Source organism: Mesoplodon mirus, assembly GCF_964341445.2.
Source record: "Mesoplodon mirus genome assembly, chromosome: 5".
NCBI lineage: Eukaryota > Metazoa > Chordata > Mammalia > Artiodactyla > Ziphiidae > Mesoplodon > Mesoplodon mirus.
Window position 1 is genome coordinate 76281371 of NC_138980.1, and position 23136 is coordinate 76304506.

The 23136-nt window shown below is 38.6% G+C and overlaps 1 protein-coding gene across 1 annotated transcript in view; it reads right to left on the bottom strand.

Moving 5' to 3' along the window:
• CHSY3 (chondroitin sulfate synthase 3) overlaps window positions 1-23136 on the bottom strand; it is a 291067-nt gene that overhangs the window by 53491 nt on the left and 214440 nt on the right. The window lies entirely within an intron of this gene.

Here is a 23136-nt window from a genome sequence, read left to right on the forward strand (position 1 = left end):
CCTCACACAGCCTTCTCAGCCCAGCTGTGCCTCTTTGGCTCCACACTTCAGCCAAATGAGCTTCAATTCTGAAAAACAACATCTGCAGCAGTGATTGGTAAGCAGGAGTAACACACCTGCCATGTCTGGACTACAGATGTATTTACGTATTTTGTTTGGCCAGCACAGTGTTGATAGTGTTGATGCACAGAGACTTTTCTTTTTTAAAAAAATTCACTAACATTTAAAAATTAGAAAATTTCACATTAAAAAAAAAAAACCAAACAAACAAAAAAACAAAAATTGGATTTCCAGGCTGGCCTGAAGGTGGAAGCTATAACATATAGCTGGGTCCATGTTGCCACATGGCAATCCTCTACCAGAGATAAGCAGCCCTCGATTCTTCAGGTTGTGTGTAATTTCTCTCTCCAGATTTTACCATTGTTGCATAATCTAGTGTCTCCCTCAACTGCAGCCAAATGTCAATGACCATGGTCATCCTGTTTGTACTGTTGCTTTTTTCCATATGGAAGATTTAAGTGGAAAGTTCGTATATTCTTCTACCTCTGTCTCTACTAAAAGCGGGAAAACAAATGATTGATTTAGCTACATGCTAGAGAGAGAGGGAGAGAGACAGACACAGAGAGATCATATCTCTTAAGGGAAGAGAAGACCATTCCTAAATGTTTAATGTGCAACATTTCTGATATACCTTCAGTCAAATTCACATATTCACCTTAACTGCCTGATTCCTGTTGGCATTTAAGTTTTTGACCCATATAATAAAGTGCTTTAAGGAAAAGGGTCAGGGTGGTGAAAAACCAAGCAGAAATACTGAGAATACGGGGTGGGATATTTAGTTGGAAAAGAGAAAACTTAGAAATTAGAAACTTAGATCCTTGCATATCTGAAGAAATGTTAAAAGAAGAATTTACTTTGTCTATGTGGTCTCAGAGGGCCGGTAACAGGGAAGAGTTGTAGGGAGACATATTTGGGATATTTTAAATAATGAGAAACCACAAGGTACAACAATTTCTCCATCCCTGGATGTGTGCCATCAGGGTCTATAGGAACAACTAGATTCTAATTTTCCTTTCAGCCCTAAATGTCTATGATTTTTAAATAGTAGGAGACACTATATTAAGAACAATGGTTTTTCCCTGTTTTCTCTGAAGAGTAGAGGCTGGATAAAGGATGTGTATAAGGAAAAATGCAGAAAGAATGAAGGTTAGGTAACAGTTTCATTTTTTTTTTTTTATTAATTAATTTTTGTCTGCATTGGGTCTTTATAGCTGTGTGCAGGCTTTCTCTAGTTTCGGCGAGTGGGGTCTACTCTTTGTTGTGGTGCACAGGCTCTAGGCCCTCGGGCTTCAGTAGTTGTGGCACTCAGGCTCGGTAGTTGTGGCTTGCGGGCTCTAGAGCACAGGCTCAGTAGTTGTGGCCCATGGGCTTAGTTGTTTCGCGGCATGTGGGATCTTCCCGGACCAGGGCTCGAACCCGTGTCCCCTGCATTGGCAGGCGGATTCTTAACCACTGCACCACCAGGGAAGCCCTAGGTAACAGTTTTAAATATTGAGTATTGTTTGGAGCCAGTGGAATATTAAAAACCCTGAAGTTTGAAGGCACACTAGGCCTCTTGAGGCTTATTATGCTTTGGGCACTGAAATAAAGTCTTTAATTTAGAGACAATACATTTTCATCTTCCCATTATAAGGTACAAGTTCCCCAGTGGGGGAAAAATATCCCTGGAACACACTCTTAGGTGATTAATCATAAAGATACCCACCACTTATGTATCAGTTAAGTGTCAAACCAGGGCTATGTCACGCTTCCTTCAGGCATACGCTAGGATCACCAAAAATAATAAATCTTCTTTTAATCAGAGTGGCTTTTTAAATACAAATATATTCTTGTCTTTGAAAATAATCTCTATGAAAATACTCTGTGAATATCAATTATAACTTTTACTCTGGAATACTTTTTATTCAGTGAAAGAAACAGAAAATTCAAAATGCAACAAATAGTTTCCATTTTATTTTTTCCCTTCACATATAAGTTAAGCTTTATGGGCTAAAGTGTATGTCTCCTTTGTGTCTATAGCAGATACCCCAAAGTCATACTGACAGGGTAGCTTAATAAGTATTGCTGAAGACTGACCAGATTTTATTAAAGAAATCTATATTAACTACCCTGACAATATTTTTACATGTTGCTCCAGGTAATTTCAGTTGTTTGGCTTAGTTTTGCCTCAAAATTCACATATACTTATGGATTACTTTAAAATCTCAAAGCTTATTTCCCTCACACAGAATACTATATGTTATACAGATCGTCAGTTATTAAGACGAAGCTTGAATGTAAGCATTTAATATATTTTCTAAATGTGGAGAAGCAGAGTTTCAAGAAAAAAAAATGTACCTTAACAAAATATGTAGCTATGCAAATCTAATTCTCTCCAGCACAATATGAAAATGTTTTACCGCGTCTGGAATGCATCTGCTCTTTGTGATTGGTGCTTTATCACAGCCCATCACATGGAACCTCTCTCCGAGGAAAAGACCAAACCTGTGCCCAGTGTGATGAGTGAGACTCTTCAAAAGGATACCCATATTAAAAGAGTTTCTAATAAACAATTTTAATGATATTCTATTACTGCTGTCTTTCAGAGACTACATTTCACATTCTATGTGTTTGTTTTTCTGTTCTAATTTCTTGCCTTTCAAGGAGGAAATGTTAGGAAAATTTAGAAAGAAAAAAACATTTTGTCAGTTGGAAAGGAAAATTTTCATCAAAGATAAAGGAGAGACTGGGATTGACATATATACACTAATATGTATAAAATGGATAACTAATAGGAACCTGCTGTATAAAAAAATAAATAAAATAAAATTCAAAAATTCAACAACAAAAAAAGATAAAGTGGAAAAAACCCCACTTTATTACTGGTCTTACAGCCTTCTCTCATACCTTCTTTTCATATCTAAGTCTTGAAGACTGATGTCTCCATGGGAATTCCAACACTTTGTTTTCTGGTTATACAATGTATTAGCCAGTCCTTACCTAAGATTTTGTGGTGCATCTGCACACTATTACCTGAGACAGTAGGATTATCTATTTCCCAGATATTTTGAATTGTGCAACTGAACAAAGGAATTAATAGGAATTCATCTATCGATCTATCTATCTAATCTATCTATCTCAAAGATTAGTTGAGTTCTGTCTTCCTTCTGTCTCTGAGCCCACACTTCCTCATTTGTTAAACAGAAAAAAATACTATTGTGCTTACCTGAATATTTTAAAAATATCCCTGAAATTTCCATCACATAGCTACAATATCAACTATATCTTATGTTTTCTCACAGAATGTGAGGACTTGCTGAAAGTATGATAATGAGTGTCTTTTGATGCAGTAAAACTTGCCTTTAAAAGTGAAAAGGCAGACTTCCCTGGTGGCGCAGTGGTTAAGAATCTGCCTGCCAATGCAGGAGACATGGGTTCGAGCCCTGGTCTGGGAAGATCCCACATGCCACGGAACAATGAAGCCCATGCACCAAAACTACTGAGCCTGTGCTCCAGACCCCCATGAGCCACAACTACTGAGTCCATGTGCCACAACTACTGAAGCCCGCGCACTCTAGGGCCTGCAACAAGAGAAGCCACCACAATGAGAAGCCTGCACATCGCAAGGAAGAGCAGCCCCCCTTGCCGCAACTAGAGAAAGCCCGTGTGCAGCAACAAAGACCCAATGCAGCCAAAAATAAATAAATTAATTTTTAAAAAGTGAAAAGGAAAGCCACAAACTGGGAGAAGATAACTGCAATACATACAGTTGACACAAGTTTAGCATACAGTATACACAAAAAGTATAACCCAAACAACAGAATAATAAGCAAAAGACAGACATTTCACACAAGAGGACCATGAATGGCTGATAAATTTTGAAAAGATGCCTAACCTCATAAGTAATCAGGGAAATACAGTTTAACATTAATGAAAAAACATTTATCCAACAGGCAAATAGTAAAAAGCCAGAAGATAAGTGTTAGTGTTGATCTGGACTATGGAGGGACCTATACACTGTTGCTAGGCGTGTAAACTGAGACAGTAACTTTGAAACACTTTGGCATCACTTGGTAATTTATAACCCTAGGGCGAGTCTACTTCTAAGATTATACCCTAGGGTAGTGCTTCTCAAAGTGTGGTCCTCAAACACTTTGTTAGTGTCTGCAACAAGGTAGGCACCTAAGTTGAAACTTTAATAACAATTTGACAGAGTAAATTTATATCTGATAAACCTAATTAAAAAATTAGGCTTGGGTTTTTTATGTTTTTTTTTTGTTTTCTTAAAAATTAATTTAATCCTCTCTGTTACAAAAGAATATTTTTAATCTTTGAAGTACTGAAAATAAAACAACAAAAAGAAAGAAAAATGAAACTGATCATTCAACAAAGACAGTTTGACTCTAGACAACTCTTGCACTAGGGAGGCTATCAAGAACATCCATATCAATACTGTTGTGATAGCAAAACAGTAATAGTAAAAACCTTAAAACAAAAACTGAAACCAAAAAAAAAAAAAAGTCCATTAACAGAAGTCAAGATAATTAACTTATGTATACTAACACAATGGAATGTTATATAGCAGTAAAAATGAATGAACTATAATAATGCAAAATAATATGAATGGATCTTAGAAAAGTAACGTTAATCAATAAAAGCCAGAGAGAGCTCTATACAGTGTAGCACCACTTTTATAAAGCTCAATAGATATAATTGATTCAATAACTACTTAATGAGTAAATTAATTAATATAGTTTTTAGGTATGCATACATACTCGCATGAAAGAATTTTGTTTTTAAAGCAGGAAAATGATGAGCTCCAACCCAGTATGGTACATACTATGCTGAGGCAGGGGGTTTAGGATAGGGGAGAAACAGAAAGATTCATCTATTGATGATGATCTGGTTCTTGAGTTGGATGATAAGTCCAAAACTGTTTGTGTTATTATTATACCTTATATTTTAAATAAGTGGTTTTTTTTAAATTTTTGGTACACAAAATAACACAAAAATAGAAAGCATACTCCAAATAAAATTTAATCACTTTTGGAAAAGAACTGTCAAAAGTTTTGTGGTTCATTTGTTGCAAATAATGAGATTCTGACTCGAGTCTAAAGACAATTAAAATCTCCACTTAGATTATAAAATCTAACTATAAAAACATTTGAAGTTAGATACTGTGGTAATATACATTGTTAAGACAAAAACATATACAAGATACAGGAACTTAAAAAAAAGTCATGGTCTTTCTGCAAATGCACATTTAGTCAAAATAGGAATAAAGCTGACAGTTACATATCTTACATATATAAATAAAACCATATCTGGTGTAAGGAATTTGGCATTCTTACATAGTTCAAATATTTCTGAAGCTATCACATCTCAGGCACAAAACTGTGGCTGGAAGTACATGGCAAAATCGATAGGCAAGATCCTATTTCATGGTGATTTGAGATGGAGAGAATTGAGAGAGGCAACAGGATACTAAATAAGTGATCAGTCAAAATCATGAAGATAATAAACTAGGGGGAAGGTGACAGAGATGACAGAGATGTGAATGGGGGCGGGTAATACAGGGTGGTCAGAGATGTCTTCTCTGAGGAAGTAGCCATTAAGCAAAACATTTTCTGGAGAAAAAAAAAATCTGTTAGTTCAATGGCCCTGAGTGGGAACAAGGTTGGAGCATCAAAAAGAGAAAAAGATCTACAAGGCTGAAGCCATGAAGTTGGAGGGGTTTTGCCTTGCCCATCATGGGGAAGTTTCTTAGAAGTTTGTTCATCAACTTCTTGTGGCCTCAATCTACACACTCTTCCTGCACAGTGTGATCCATCTTTATAGCTACAACGGCCAACTACACACAATAATTCTCAGATCTTTTTTGTATCTTTCACCAGACAACACTGCTGACCCTCAGTCCCATATATTCAGCCACCAACTAGATTCATCCACTTGATGTTTGCACAGGTTCCTAAAACTCAACAGAACCAAAACCTCACATATCGTATTTCCCAGGAATGCAGCCCCTTTTGTGGGGTTCCTGCCCCTGTTCACCAAGTTGCTCACTGCACAACTTGGGAGTCCTCCTCAATTCTGTTGTTCCACTCACCCCTCTAATTCATGACTATTACTGATTCTAACTCACAACAACTGTCTTATCTGTGTCCTGCCCTCCATTCCTGCCGTTACTTTAGTAATTCTCACCTCTCCCATATTATTAAACTGGCCTTTTGGCTGTTCTTCCTGCCTCAGGTCTTGCCCACCTCCAATTTGTCTTCCACACGATTCTTACAATAAACTTTTTAAAGGGCATGTCTGGCTTAAAACTCATCAATTGCTTTCTTTGCCTAGCGGATAAAGTCCAAACTCTTAAGGAGGCATATAAGGCCTCTGGGATCTGTTCCCTGACTCCGACCCATGCCGTTCACATGCAAGGCTCCAGCAGAGTTGAGACTGGCAGGTGCCCAGAGAGAAATCATTACTCTCTCTTTCTGTCCTCATTGCACTAGTATAAACTTCCAAATGCAGCATGGAAAATATTAGTGCTCTTATTTGATAATTTGCCTCTTTTCTTCATACATTCCATCGATCCTCAGTATTTAGGACAGAACCTACTAGCCTGTAGGTCTAGTACCTTCTTACAGAATGACTCAGGAGTGAATTAAGATCTGTCTAATTTCTAGATAAATCTCAAACTTTTTTTTCCCCCATCATCGCTGCCAATGCTTAGTTAGGTCTGTGTCTCATCAGCTCTGGCCTGGACTATTTCAGTAGCTTCTGAAATGGCCCACTCTCATCTTTCTCAAGTCCATCTGTCATACAGCTGCCAGAGTTAAAAATCTGTTCATGTTGTTTCCTGCCTGAAAACTTAAGCTGCTCAAAGCTCCTTGGCATGAGGATCTATGACTGTCCCTGCAGGGCGGGGGTTTCTTTGTAGTCATCACATGCGCAGTACACTTCAGTTATACCAAACTTAGAGCTTCCCTAATGTATTATCCGATTTCTTGCTTTGGACTGAATTAATTCCTTCTGCCTGAATCTTTCGTTTCCTCTCTACCTCTTGCATCACTCCTTCCCCAATCCTTTCTCTATCTGGCTTAAACTCCTCAGCCATTAAGATTCAGATCAAGTATTGCCTAATTAGTGAAGACTTCCTCAGACCCCTACCTGGCTACATACCTCCTCAGATTCCCGCGGTATTCAACGCACACCTCAATTATACAAAACCATGTCCTAGTATTTTTCACCCACTTTCTTGCCTCCTTCATTAGCTTTATGGAAGGCAGGGGTCTAGAACTTTTCTTAGTGAATCCGTAACACACGGCATAATGCTTAGGAAATGGAGGGCCTTCAATAAATGTTTCTCAGAACAAGAGAAAAATTAATGTTCTTAATTTTGATCTATTGGTAATATATAGCCTCTAAATAATTACATAAACAAAATAAAAATGGATTTTTCTGATATCTTCTGAGTTTGAAGATTAATGAGGGCAGCAACATAATCTTCTCTTTTACTTTTATTAGGAAGTATATAATCAAGACATGGTCTCTCTCATGAAACACTATTTCCAGAGAAATGAGTGATGAGTTCAAGTACTTGCAAAGCTTGCGAGCTTTCAAAACAGCATTCAGTGACAGTTTTGACATGCAGGGAAACCAATTCATTGTGATGTGAGGAGGTGGAGAAAAATCATGGCAACAAACAACAAATAAAATCAAATTTGGAAGTGTGAAGAGTCGTGAAAGAACATGACTGGCAAGAGCTCCAAAGTTAAACAAATGAAAATATGTGAAAAAGGAATTTAAAGTTGATTCTAGACAGCTAAAATGCTCCTTAGTCTGATTTTCTGAAGACAAATCTCAGCATCTATTCAGCAATTCACTTTGCAGCCCTTAGAAGGGATGAAATACCTCTGTATTTGTCAGTGTGCAATGTTTTAAGAGATATTACTGAGTAAAAGAAAACTGAAGTACAGGAGAGTGTTTATATAATATATTCACATTTACAGCCTAAGAGACCACATATATACAAGTGTATGTACATACATGTATATAAATGTAAAAGTGTGTGCATCTATGACTATATCTATACCCATCTATATCTATAGGCAAAGAATATTTCTGGAAAGATTAGATTCACAAATGGGTGACTCCAGGGAACGGACTTTAGGGTCTGATGATAGAGAGAAACATATTTTTTGTTGTTTACTCTTTTGTAGCTTGTGAATATTTAGCTACATGCCACATACTCATCAGGGGAAAGAAAAAAACCACAAAATGTGAAAGAACACTTAAGTAAATAAAACCAGAGATGACTGTGCAATTTAATTATTCATTTTGTTTTAAAGAAACTATATACTACAGTTATCCTTACCATTAGAACACTGACATATGACACTTTAACTGTGTGAAGACAAATGTTGCAAGCAAAATATGGAATTATACGTTTTTTTTTAAGTTAAAACCATCAATCAAAAGATCATAAAAAATCAGTGGAGGAGTATTAATAGCAATTAATGATTTCAAAGTGAGTAATATTCCATTGTATATATGTGCCACATCTTCTTTATCCATTCCTCTGTTGATGGACACTTAGGTCGCTTCCCTGTCTTGGCTATTGTAGGAGTGCTGCAATGAACATCGTGGTACATGACTCTTTGTCTTTAAATGTATTTATTTATTTATTTATTTATTTATTTATTTATTTATTTATTTAGGGCTGCATTCGGTCTTCGTTGCTGCTCATGTGTTTTCTGTAGTTGCGGCGAGCAGAGGCTACTCTTTGTTACGTTGTGTGGGCTTCTCGTTGTGGTGGCTTTTCTTGTTGAAAGGCACAGGCTCTAGGCACCCGGGCTTCAATAGTCGTGGTATGCGGGCTCAGTAGTTGTGGCTTGCGGGCTCTAGAGCACAGGCTCAGTAGTTGTGGTGCACGGGTTTAGCTGCTCCACGGCATGTGGGATCTCCCCGGACCAGGGCTCAAACCTGTGTCCCCTGCATTGGCAGGCAGATTCTTAACCACTGTGCCACCAGGGAAGTCCCCATGACTCTTTTTGAATGATGCGTTTCTCAGGATATATGCCCAGTAGTGGGATTGCTGGGTCATATGTAGTTCGACTTTCAGTTTTTTAAGGAACCTCCATACTGTTCTCCATAGCGGCTGTATCCATGTACATTCCCAACAATAGTGCAAGGGGGTTGCTTTTTCTCCATACCCTCTCCAGCATTTACTGTTTGTAGATTTTTTGATGATGGCCATTCTGACCAATGTGAGGTGGTACCGCATTGTGGTTTTGAGTTGCATTTCTCTAATGATTAGCGATGTTGAGCATCCTTTCATGAGTTTGTTGGCAATCTGTATATCTTCTTTGGAGAAATGTCTATTTAAGTCTTCTGCCCATTTTTGGATTGGGTAGTTTGTCTTTTTGATATTGAGCTGCATAAGCTGCTTATAAATTTTGGAGATTAATCTTTTATCAGTTGCTTCATTTGCAAATACTTTCCCCCATTCCCAGGGCTGTCTTTTTGTCTTGTTTATGGTTTCCTTTGCTGTGCAAAAGCTTTGAAGTTTCATTAGGTCCCATTTGTTTGTTTTTGTTTTTTTCCATTTCTCTAGGAGGTGGGTCAAAAAGGATCTTGCTGTGATTTATGTCATGGCGTGTTCTGCCTAAGTTTCCCTCTAAGAGTTTGAGAGTGTCTGGCCTTACATTTAGGTCTTTAATCCATTTTGAGTTTTATTTTTGTGTATGGTGTTAGGAAGTGTTCAAATTTCATTCTTTTACATGAAGCTGTCCAGTTTTCCCAACAACACTTATTGAAGAAGCTGACTTTTCTGCATTGTATATTCTTGACTACTTTATCAAAAAAAAGGTGACCACATGTGTGTGGGTTTATCCCTGGCCTTTCTATCCTGTTCCATTGATCTATATTTCTGTTTTTGTGCCAGTACCATACTGTCTTGATTACTGTAGTGTTGTAGTATTTTCTGAAGTTCGGGAGCCTGATTCCTCCAGCTCCATTTTTCTTTCTGAAGATTGCTTTAGCTATTTGGGGTCTTTTGTGTTCCCATACAAATTGTGAAAATATTTGTTCTAGTTCTGTGAAAAATGCCATTGGTAGTTTGATAGAGATTGCATTGAATCTGTAGATTGCTTTGGGTAGTACAGTCATTTTCACAATATTGATTCTTCCAATCCAAGAACATGGTGTATGTCTCCATCTGTTTGTATCATCTTTAATTTCTTTCATCAGTGTCTTATAGTTTTCTGCATACTGCTCTTTTTTCTCCTTAGGTAGGTTTATTCCTAGGTATTTTATTCTTTTTCTTGCAATGGTAAATGGGAGTGTTTCCTTAATTTCTTTTTCAGATTTTTCATCATTAGTGTATAGGAATGCCAGAGATTTCTGTGCATTAATTTTGTATCCTGCTAGTTTACCAAATTTATTGATTAGCTCTAGTAGTTTTCTGGTAGCATCTTTAGGATTTTCTATGTATAATGTCATGTCATCTGCAAACAGTGACAGCTTTACTTTTCTTTTCTGATTTTATTTCATTTCTTTTTCTCTGATTGCTGTGGCTAAAACTTCCAAAACTATGTTGAATAACAGTGGTGAGAGTGGACAGCCTTGTCTTGTTCCTGATCTTAGAGGAAATGTTTGCAGTTTTTCACCATTGAGAATGATGTTGGCTGTAGGTTTGTCATATATGGCCTTTATTATGTTGAGGTAAGTTCCCTCTATGCCTACTTTCTGCAGGGTTTTATCATAAATGGGTGTTGAATTTTGTCAAAAGCTTTTTTTGCATCTATTGAGATGATCATATGGTTTTTCTCCTTCAATTTGTTAAGATGGTGTATCACATTGATTGATTTGCATATATTGAAGAATCCTTGCATTCCTGGGATAAACCCCACTTGATCATGGGGTATGATACTTTTAATGTGCTGCTGGATTTTGTTTCCTAGTATTTTGTTGAGGATTATGCATCTATGTTCACCAGTGATATTGGCCTGTAGTTTTCTTGCTTTGTGACATCTTTTCTGGTTTTGGTATCAGGGTGATGGTGGTCCCGTAGAATGAGTTTGGGAGTGTTCCTCCTTCTGCTATATTTTGGAAGAGTCTGAGAAGGATAGGTGTTAGCTCTTCTCTAAATGTTTGACAGAATTTGCCTGTGAAGCCATCTGGTCCTGGGCTTTTGTTTGTTGGAAGATTTTTAATCACAGAATGAATTTCAGTGCTTGTGATTGGTCTGTTCATATTTTCTATTTCTTCAGGATTCAGTCTTAGCAGATTGTGCATTTCTAAGAGGTTGTGCATTTCTAAGAATTTGTCCATTTCTTCCAGGTTGTCCATTTTATTGGCATACAGTTGCTTGTAGTAATCTCTCATGATCTTTTGTATTTCTGCAGTGTCAGTTGTTACTTCTCCTTTTTCATTTCTAATTCTATTCATTTGAGTCTTCTCCCTTTTTTTCTTGATGAGTCTGGCTAATGGTTTATCAATTTTATCTTCTCAAAGAACCAGCTTTTAGTTTTATTGATCTTTGGTAATGTTTCCTTCTTGCTTTTTCATTTATTTCTGATCTGATCTTTATGATTTCTTTCCTTCTGCTAACTTTGGGGCTTTTTTGTTCTTTCTCTAATTGCTTTAGGTGTAAGATTGTTTATTTGACATGTTTCTTGTTTCTTGAGGTAGGATTGTATTGCTATAAACTCCCCTCTTAAAACTGTTTTTGCTGTATCCCATAGATTTTGGGTCATCATGTGTTCATTGTCATTTGTTTCTAGGTATTTTTTGATTTCCTCTTTGAATTCTTCAGTGATCTCTTGGTTATTTAGTAGTGTATTGTTTAGCTCCATGTGTTTGTTTATTTTACAGACTTTTTCCTGTAATTGATATCTAGGTTCATAGTGTTGTGGTCGGAAAAGATACCTGATGTGATTTCAATTTTCTTAAATTTACCAAGGCTTGATTTGTGACCCAAGGTACGATCTATCCTGGGGAGTGTTCCATGAGCACTTGAGAAGTGTATTCTGTTGTGTTTGGATGGACTGTCCTATAAAATCAATTAAGTCCATCTTGTTTAATGTATCACTTACAGCTTGTGTTTCCTTTTTTATTTTCATTTTGGATTATCTGTCCATCGGTGAAAGTGGGGTGTTAAAGTTCCCTGCTGTAACTGTGCTAGTGTCAATTTCCCCTTTTATGGCTGTTAGAGTTTGCTTTATGTATTGAGGTGCTCCTCTTTGGGTGCATAAATATTTACATTGTTGTATCTTCTTGGATTGATCCCTTGATCATTATGTAATGTCCTTCTTTGTCTCTTGTAATAGTCTTTATTTTAAAGTCTCTTTTGTCTGATATGAGAATTGCTACTTCCGCTTTCTTCTGATTTCCCTTTGCATGGAATATGTTTTTCCATCCCCTCCCTTTCAGTCTATATGTGTCCCTAGGTCTGAAGTGGGTCTCTTAGATAGCATATATATGGGTCTTGTTTTTGTATCCATTCAGCCAGTCTATGTCTTTTGGTTGGAGCATTTAATCCATGTATATTTAAGGTAGTTATTGATACGTATGTTCCTATTACCATTTTCTTAACTGTTTTGGGTTTGTTATTGTAGGTCTTTTCCTTCTTTTGTGTTTCTTGCCTATAGAAGTTCCTTTAGCATTTGTTGTAAAGCTGGTTTGGTGGTGCTGAATTCTCTTAGCTTTTGCTTGTCTGTAAAGGTTTTAATTTCTCCATCGAATCTGAATGAGATCTCGCTGGGTAGAGTAATATTGGCTGTAGGTTTTTCCCTTTCATCACTTTCAATATATCCTGCCACTCCTTTCTGGCTTGCAGAGTTACTGCTGTAAGAGCAGCCGTTAACCTTATGGGGATCCCCTTGTATGTTGTTGTTTTTCCCTTGCTGCTTTTAATATTTTTTCTTTGTATTTAATTTTTGATAGTTTGACTAATATGTGTCTTGGCATGTTTCTCCTTGGATTTTTTTTTTTTTTTTTTTGCGGTACATGGGCCTCTCACTGTTGTGGCCTCTCCTGTTGCGGAGCACAGGCCCCGGATGCGCAGCCTCAGCGGCCATGGTTCACGGGCCCAGCTGCTCCGCGGCATGTGGGATCTTCCCGGACTGGGGCACGAACCCGTGTCCCTTGCATCGGCAGGTTGACTCTCAACCACTGCGCCACCAGGGAAGCCCTCTTCTTGGATTTATCCTGTAGGAGACTCTCTGCGCTTCCTGGACTTGACTATTTCCTTTCCCATATTAGGGAAGTTTTCAATTATAATCTATTCAAATATTTTCTCAGTCTCTTTCTTTTTCTCTTCTTCTGGGACCCCTGTAATTTGAATATTGGTGTGGTTAATGTTGTCTCAGAGGTCTCTAAGCCTGTCCATAATTCTTTTCATTCTTTTTTCTTTATTCTGCTCTGTGGTAGTTATTTCCAGTATTTTACCTTCCAGGTCACTTAACCTTTCTTCTGCCTCAGTTATTCTGCTATTCATTCCTTCTAGAGAATTTTTAATTTCATTTATTGTGTTGTTTATCATTGTTTGTTTGCTCTTTAGTTCTTTTAGGTCCTTGTTAAATGTTTCTTGCATTTTCTCCATTCTATTTCCAAGATTCTGGATCATCTTTACTATCATGACTCTGAATTCTTTTTCAGGTAGACTGCCTATTTCCTCCTCATTTGTTTGGTCTGGTTGGTTTTTACCTTGTTCCTTCATCTGCTGTGTGTTTCTCTGTCTTCTCATTTTGCTTAACTTACTGTGTTTGGGGTCTCCTTTTCGCAGGCTGCGGGTTTGTAGGTCCCGCTGTTTTTGGTGTCTGCCCCCAGTGGTTAAGGTTGGTTCAGTGGGTTGTGTAGGCTTCCTGGTTGAAGGGACTGGTGCCTATGTTCTGGTGGATGAGGCTGGACCTTTTCTTTCTGGTGGGCCGGAACGCATCCGGTGGTTGGTTTTGGGATGTCTGACCTTCTTATGATTTTAGGCAGCCTCTCTGCTAATGGGTGGGGTTGTGTTCTTGTCTTGCTAGTTGTTTTGCATAGGATGTCCAACACTGTAGCTGCTGGTCGTTGAGTGGACCTAGGTCTTAGCATTAAGATGGAGATCTCAGGGAGAGCTTTTGCCGTTTGATATTATGTGGAGCCGGGAGGTCTCTGGTGGACAAATGTTCTGAACTTGCCTCTCCCACCTCAGCGGCACAGGCCTGACACCTGGCCGGAACACCAAGACTCTGTCAGCCACACGGTCAGGTACGTGGGGAGTTTCATGCGTTTTGGGAAGTCTGAGGTCTTCTGCCAGCGTTCAGTAGTTGTTCTGGTGGAGTTGTTCCACATGTAGATGTATTTCTGATGTATTTGTGGGGACGAAGGTGATCTCCACATATTACTCCTCCACCATCTTGAAGGTCTCAGTCAGTGATTTCAAGATGATTCAATGATTTTTTTTTTTTTTTTTTTTTTTGCGGTACACGGGCCTCTCACTGTTGTGGCCTCTCCCGTTGCGGAGCACAGGCTCTGGATGCGCAAGCTCAGCAGCCATGGCTCACGGGCCCAGCCGCTCCGCGGCATATGGGATCCTCCCGGACCGGGGCACGAACCCGTATCCCCTGCATCGGCAGGCGGACTCTCAACCACTGCGCCACCAGGGAGGCCCTCAATGATCTTTAGGAACAGCATTTTTACACTCAGCTACGTTTGTCCTCCAAGCAGGTGAAGGTCCTCTTCAAGAGAGTAAATGTCTCCAGCATATGTAACTGGGATGTCATATAAAATCATAATTATACATTACAGTTGGTGAATGTTAATAAAATTCAGAAAATGTTACATGTTCTTGACTGTTACCTGCCAACGTCAAAATAATGATCCTAAACCTTTTTGTACCTTACCAAAATATGTAACTGGTATATAATAATTTGATTCCTAAGCCTCCCCTCCTAAAGTTCACATAAAACTTATGACTTTCCTAATGGAAAGAAAAAATAAAACAAATTAAATCGTTTAAATGTTAAAGTAAATCACCACGAACACTAGTATAGTAATAATTTGGAGATTAGGACCATTGCCTGTGTACAGAATCGGACAAAGCTGAGTTTGAATGAAAATGTGCCACTTGCAAGTTCTGCAACCCCAGGAAAGCAAGACAGCTTCTATAAGCTTCATTGTCCCTTTCAGAAACAAAGGGAACATGTCTCATCAGGTTGTTTAAAAGTATAGTGGGAAAATATAAATAAAACATTTGAGTAGATGCTCAAATGTTATTAATATGGTAACACTAATACTTATAATAGTTATTAATCTTAATAATATAGTATTGTTTATATGAAACAACTGGAAATCAAGAACTGGAATTAAGCATTGGGGGTGAAAGTAACTGAAGTAAAGGGAGTACAGTTTGGGAGCAAACCTAAACCATCTTTCTTTACTGCTGCTCTCCGTCAGGTTGGCAGCTCATTATAAGAGACCCTTTCACTGTTTCCTTACCTCATAATCTTATCTCTATGCTTAACCTCTTCTGAAACCTACTTTTTGAGATACAGTAAAAATCATAACATTCCATTAATTCCAAATTCCTGACAACTGAAAGTATAAATTATGTGTCCCAGATGGTGCCCAAGGCCAGCCAATAATCATGCATGTCTATACACAGCAAGGGGTCATTTCCAAGAATGATTAGGAGAAGAAAAAATATATTGCAAGTAATCTGCACAATTATCTCAGAGACGACTGAGAATTTAATGGAAGCAAAAGTATTAAAACTTTCTGACTCTTGCCCATAGTCTCTAATGCTGAGACTATGAGTCCTTCTTATGTCTACCAAGAGGAACTTTTGGTTAATTGGTAAATGACTATAGAATCTTTTACATAAAAATCCCAGGACTCAGTGGTAATATCTCTCCAATATGTCCAACCATATTACAGAAGGAGTCAAGAAGGGGCATATCTTACACTCCCATAGTCACTTCTAATAAAGAGTTTCTGAGTGAATTATACCCAGTAAGGGGGCTTAGAAAATATTAACTGTAATTTTTATGATGTCTTTAGGGAAATACTAGATAGTCAGATTCTGAGGACTGTATTAGGCTCTCCCAGGGTTTCCCAATCTTGGTGCTGCTGTTGTTTGGGGCTAGAAAATTATTTGGGGTATGTGTTTATGTGTGTGTGTATTTGTGTAGATGTGTGAAGGGGGTCAACTTTTACACTGTAGGATGGTTGGCAGCATCCTGGCTTCTACTGACTAGATGCAACCCTTAGTTGTTAAAATCATAAATGTCTCCAGACATTGCTAAATGTCTCCTGGAGTGGAAGGTAAAGATGCCGCCAGCTGAGAACCATTGTACTATTTGTGTTAACCAAGTCAATTCTTGATACTCTAAGCCTATTCACTTTCTAAAGGAGTGCACATAATACATGTCTAATTCACTTCAAGGGTGCGAGGGGAGGTCCAATCCTTTAAAACTCTTTGATAAAGTCACAGCATTACTCCTTCATCAATTTATCCATTCTTTTTCTAAAGAAATGATCAGTAGCTACAAATACATTTTAGAAGCACTTTATTCATGAACCTACGTTGCCACCTGCTATGCTAGAAGGATGAAAACTTCGACTAACAGAACTTTTGTTTGCTTTTATTTTGCTTTAATTTCCTACTGACTCTGGTGTAAACAACTAGGACAATGTATTCATCGTCATCGTAATAATTATTCCCTTTCTTGTTTATTTTCTCATTGTGGACTTCAGCCCACTGTAAACTTTATCTGCTGTGTTGGCTATTTCAATATTTGCATGGGGAGATACACATGTGTTTACATACCCCCTGCACACACATGCATGCACCTGTGAGGAAGCACGTGCTGCAAAGTGGAGGGAGACTGGACGTGGCATTAGTTCCTGCAAAAGGATCTTGTATGACTGATATCTGCATTGATCCCTCACATTTGGTGCTTAATTTTTAAGACAGATTATTGAAGAATTCAACAAAAGAGGGTAAAGATAAGAAAAGTTAATTACAGTGGGATTATGAGATCCTGCAGAGGGTGAAACCAGATCTTTGGAGAATTAGGGACCAGTGCTGCACAAACAAAATCACATTAGATACAGAGTTACAAAAAACCTTGTGAACAAGGCTGGGGAACAGCAGAAATGGGAGAAAGGGTGCCTTCCTGAATCAGTTGTGAGGTCATTTTTTGCTGAGGCAGAAGCCAGCATTTGAGAAAAAGCTCACAACAGCAGGAATCAGTAAGTAATACTATGAGCCAAGCAAGTTGCTACTTGTCCTGTGAGGAAGGTCAAAATCAAACTAAAGGGCATCTTCCTGCTGAAAGACATAGGGGAGACTATAGTTTAGCCCCAACAAAGTCAGTTAACAGGAGACCTGCCTTTTGGAAGTATATATATATGGCTCACTGGAAAATAAAACGGTCTAGCAACTTAGATCAACTTGGATTTTGGTACTATGGCTTAAATTCTAAGAATAGTGGGTTATTCTACCATCACGTCATACCGTATTACATTATAATCATGTATTATTGTAATGCAAGTTAAAAATGGTCCTGAACTTGGAGAGCTCACAGTCTAGAACACAGAGAAATGTTCTGTGTGGCATCTCCAGTCCCCAGCATAGAATTAGCTTTATGATAAATGATTTATTTATTTATTTTTGGCTGCGTTGGGTCTTCACTGCTGAGCGCAGGTTTCTCTAGTTGTGGCCAGTGGGGGCTACTCTTCGTTGCGGTGTGCAGGCTTCTCACTGCGGTGGCTTCTCTTGTTGTGGAGCACGGACTCTAGGCACACAGGCTCAGCTGTTGTGGCTCATGGGCTCTAGAGCGCAGGCTCAGTAGCTGTGGCGCACGGGCTTAGTTGCTCCACAGCATGTGGGATCTTCCCGGACCAGGGCTTGAACCCTTGTCCCCTGTGTTGGCAGGCGGATTCTTAACCATTGCACCACTTGGGAAGTCCCCTATGATAAATTATTTAATGTCTACTGAATTTATGACTACACCAGGAATAGCTATGCATGTTTGAGGTTGTCTCTGAGCTTAAAGAGAGCTTAAAGTTGAAAATAGAAAGTTGATTCATTCAACAAATATTTTTTGAATGGCTGCTGTGGCGGATACTGGGCTTACAATAGTACAAGTGTCTATGCCCTTGTGGAGTTTACATTCTGGCAGATAAGTCACAAGGGAGAAGAATACATTAATTAACAAGAAGTTTGAACTGAGATACATTGCATGAAGGAAATTAACTGAATGATGAGGTAAGAACAGTCAGACAGGATTTGCTATAGGGTGGCTAGAGAGGGACTCTTTTGGGGGTTTAGGAGTAGGGATCACAGTTTAATTAAGACCTTAAAGACAAGAAGGAAGTGTCCATGGTAAAGACAAGAAGGAAGTGTCCACGGTAAAATTTGGCAGTTGGTCCAGGTAAAGGGACCAACATGTGCAAAGTCCACAGGTGGACAAGAGCTTGCCTCCCAGGTACACACACTGTTCCAGGTTTTGGGGGAACCAAGCAGACTAACACCTCTGTCCTTGTGGAGCTTACGTTCTAGTGGATTCAGTCAGGCTGGAATGGGTAGACAATGGCCAGCTCTGCAGGGCTTTTGAGTAACGACCTGCACTGATTCATGATACAGACTCTGGAGGCTACTGCCTGATTTTTAATCCTGGATTCACCAGTTATTACCTGTAGGAATGTGGACAGGTTTCCCATCTTCTCTGTGCCTCAGACTCTTTGTCTATTTAACTAAGATAGTAACAGTACTTACTTCATAGGGTGATTATGGTAATAAATAAAAAGATACATTTAAATATTGGCTATTATGCACACGTAAATCAATTAAGTTAGAACACACCCTCACATCATGCACAAAAATAAACTCAAAATGGCTTAAAGACTTAAATATAAGACATGACACCATAAAACACCTAGAAGAGAACATAGGCAAATGATGCGACTGACAAGAGCTTAATTTCCAAATTATACAAACAGTTCATACAACTCAATAACAACAACAAAAATACCCACAAACAACCCAATCAAAAAATGGGTAAAACATCTAAATAGATATTTCTCCAAAGAAGACATACAGGTGGACAACAGGCACATGAAAAGATGCTCAACATCACTAATTATTAGAGAAATGCCAATCAAAACTACAATGAGGTAACATCTCACACTGGTCAGAGTGGCCATCATTAAAAAGTCCACAAATAACAAATGCTGGAGAGGGTGTTGAAAGAAGGGGACCCTCCTACACTGTTGGTGGGAGTGCAGCCACTGTGGAAAACAGTATGGAGGTTCCTCAAAAAACTAAAAATAGAGTTGCCATATGATCCTGCAATCCCACTCCTGGGCATATATCTGGACAAAACTCTAATTCAGAAAGATACATGCACCCCTATATTCATAGCATCACAACTTACAACAGCCAAGACATGGAAACAACCTAATTGTCCACTAACAGATGAATGGATAAAGATGTGGCATATATATATATATATATATATATATGTATATATATATATACACATACACACACACACATACAATACTACTCAGCCATAGAAAGAATGAAATAATGCCATTTGCAGCAACATAGATGGACCTAGAGATTATCATACTAAGTGAACTAAGTCAGAAAGAGAAAGACAAATACCATATCATATCACTTTTATGTGGAATCGAAAATATGACACAAATACTTATCAATGAAACAGAAACAGACTCACAGATATAGAGAACAGACTTGTGGTTGCCAAGGGGGAGGAGAAGTTGGGTAGGCGTGGACTGGGAGCTCGGGGTTAGCAGATACAAACTAGTATATATAGAATGGATAAACAACATGGTCCTACTGTATAGCACAGAGAAGTATATTCAATATCCTTTAATAAACCATAATGGAAAAGAAAAAAAAATATTGGCTATTATGTTTGGGCTTGGGAAAGATATTGGACTTTATTTTAAGTGCAAATTTAAGCGACTCCAGGGTTTTAAGTAGGCAAGTGGCATGGTGTGATATACAATTTTAGAGGTGCTTTCTTGCTGCTGTATGGAGAGCTAAGTGTAAACAGCAGAGACAGGGTAGGAGGCTATTGCTGAAGGCCCAACTAAGAGGCAATAGTGGCAGGAAGACAAAAAAAGTGCACCAAACAAGGATGTGTCAGGGGACAGGGAGTGTGGAAGGTGAGAGAAAGGGAGGAATCCAACAACACTCAGGAATTTCCAACTTGATGCATTCAGTGATTTCCTAAGGTGGAGGAGACTGTGAGGAAACAGATCTGGGGCAGAGATTCCAGAATGTAATCTTCAATGTGTTAATTTGGTCCTGCCTAAGGATATCTGAGGAGATGATGAGTGTGCAGTGGGCTATACAAGTAGTAAGAGTAAATGATATTCCTTAGGGATGCAGGTTAAAAAAAGAAAGGGGGACAAAGAGCAATCTCTGAGAAACCCTCAGCGAGCAGTCGGGAAATAATGAGGGTAAGGAGAATGATGAAAACAGAACCCATCTGTGACACTGGCATAGGGAGAACAAGAAACACGACACAACATATGCATCATTTCTTAGATACACATTCTGGTAGAAGTGGGTCAGAGAAGTACTTCTTAAAAGAAGAGGAACACCTGTGTGGAGGCTTCTACACTTGAAGGAGTAGAGGGACTGGGGAACATGCAACTAAAGACAGAGAGAAAGGGAACAGGATTACGGCTGCTGCAGCAAGAAGCTACAATTGTGTGGGCCACCTGGAAAAAAGCTTGATGTACATGTGACGTCTCTCACCAAGTGAAGCACAGGAGGTAGTGCTGAGAGTCAACTTCGAAAGTTGGGGCATCTTCTGTTAATCTCTGTCAAAGACTAAATGGAGGCTTGGCATCCCAAGAGGCAATGGGACTGGAGGATGGGCTCCTGTAAATCTGATTCTGGCTAATGAGGAGGAATGGGTTAGTGAAATAACAAGAACCAAGATAAAGTGAGCGTAGCATCTCAGAGACTGGGAAAGCTAGGGACATAATGTTCAAGTGGAATTTCAGGTGTACATCACAGATTTAGGAATATGGACTTCTAAATGGTTACATGGCATAGAATTCTGGGAGAGCATGGTTCAGGAGAATTGAGAAGTCAGAAATGCATAAACTGGGCAAGGCTGTCAAGAGCATAAAAGCAAGGTGACCAGGTGGACATTGGCGAGGTATGTAAGCTCCTGGTCATTGGGGTTAGCAAAAGTCATACAGTCATAGTGACCCAACTGTATTTGGGTCTGATGTCAGGAAAGCAAAATAAGAGATGGAGTGGGTGGGGTGGGGGTGGGGGCGGGAGGGAGAGAGAAGAAGGAGGAAGAGGGGGGAAAGGGGAGATGCAGGAGGAGGTGGCAGAGGTCAACAACAGCAACAGTAAGAAAGTGACGGAGAAGAAGAAGGATGAAAGAAAAGAAAATAAAGAATGACAGGAAGAAGGAAGTAGCTAAGGAGGGAGGGAGGAAGTAAAGAAAGAATAACAAAAATAAAAGAGCAAGAGAGAAAGAAAACTTAAGGAGAAATATATATTGAAAGTAGGAAACTTAAAAACTAAAATCATGTAGGTGACAATATATTAGACTGTTTGTCTATAAACTCAACCTAATAGAAAAAAAAATTATAGAAGTTAGATTATAGTTAAGATAACCAGATTCCTCTCTAGTTAGTTATAAAATTATCTTGGGGCAGAAATTTGTGAAATTTAATTTTCACATCATTGTGACAGTATTTTTTCCACCAAAAGCCAACTTTGTTTTACTTAAGAGTCAGAAGAAAAGTATGTTAAATGTAATATTTTTAGTAATACCAGCTTATATGTACATAGCACTTTATAGTTTCAGAAGGACTTTCAGGTGTTTTCTTTCATTTGGTCCTCTCAGACACCGAGATTAGGCAATGTGGCAGCGTCTGCACTTCACTAATAAGGAAAATGAGGCTTCATGTCTACAGCTTTCCCGCAGGCATATACAACTAGCAAGATGCAGGGACAACTCCAGAGTTAGAGCTTCTGGCAGGTTGTACATGCTCTATTACAATATGCTTTTATGGCAAAATTTAAAATTAATTATTTAAATACTCATTTTTCTAAACTTCTATGTGTATTTACATCATTGCATCTCTAAAGGATGAAGTCCTAAACATTTTTTTTAGTGTTGTAAACAGCACACGTGTAACCCCATAAGGGAAAGGGGAGGGTTATCATTCTCTTTTGAGACTTACAAAGATAAACAGGGCAATGAAATTCTTGTATGTTATAAATTAATTGGTGCCATGTAAACAAGGGAGTATTGCCAACAAAGCCAGCAACCCCAATGCTCACCTAAAAGCTCCAGATCCTTAACTATGTGCAGCTAGCAGCACACAGTGAGTACAGCGCTTGGAAGCCCTGTTTAAGCAATCCTTTGGAGAGATCCCACATTTCAGGTTGGTCAAACCTTGATCCAACCAACCTTACATGGCCCTTCAGTCAAGGGAAGATTTGAGCTAAAGTGATGTTATCTTTTATTAATGTTATATTTTAGGCATTCATTGGTAGAGAACAATATAACAAACAATTACGGACCAACCACATAATTGGCCCTGAATATCTTAAGGAAACTTTGTACAGGGGACTTCCGGTGTCCAACCCAGTTAAGATGTGCATCACTAGAAGTGAGCAGACAAGTGTTTGACTGTGTGCATTTCCCTAGAGAACTGACCAACTAGAATAGCCATAACTTTGCTTGAGCATTCTCTAGGCAGAGGTGTTGAAAAAGGGAAAAAAAGATGATCTCACAGTTTCATCAACACACACATGCCTGTGACCTATCTTTAATGAGAAATAAAGGTTGTTAGGGAAATATATTTTAATCTTGCTCACCTTTGAGAGCAGAATTGTTGAAAGAGACTTGTTGTTTTGTTTTGTTTTGGTTTTTTTACTCTGGGATTTTCCTATGCTCATTCCTCAGTGTGTGTTCATTGTTAGAACTGGAAACATTTCCTTGGAACAAGGTAAAAACATTACTTTTCGTATTAAATTCTCCATAAAGATAAAGTTGGGATAGACTTCGTTCAAACTTTGTGAATAATTTAAAGTTGCAAATTGTCAGT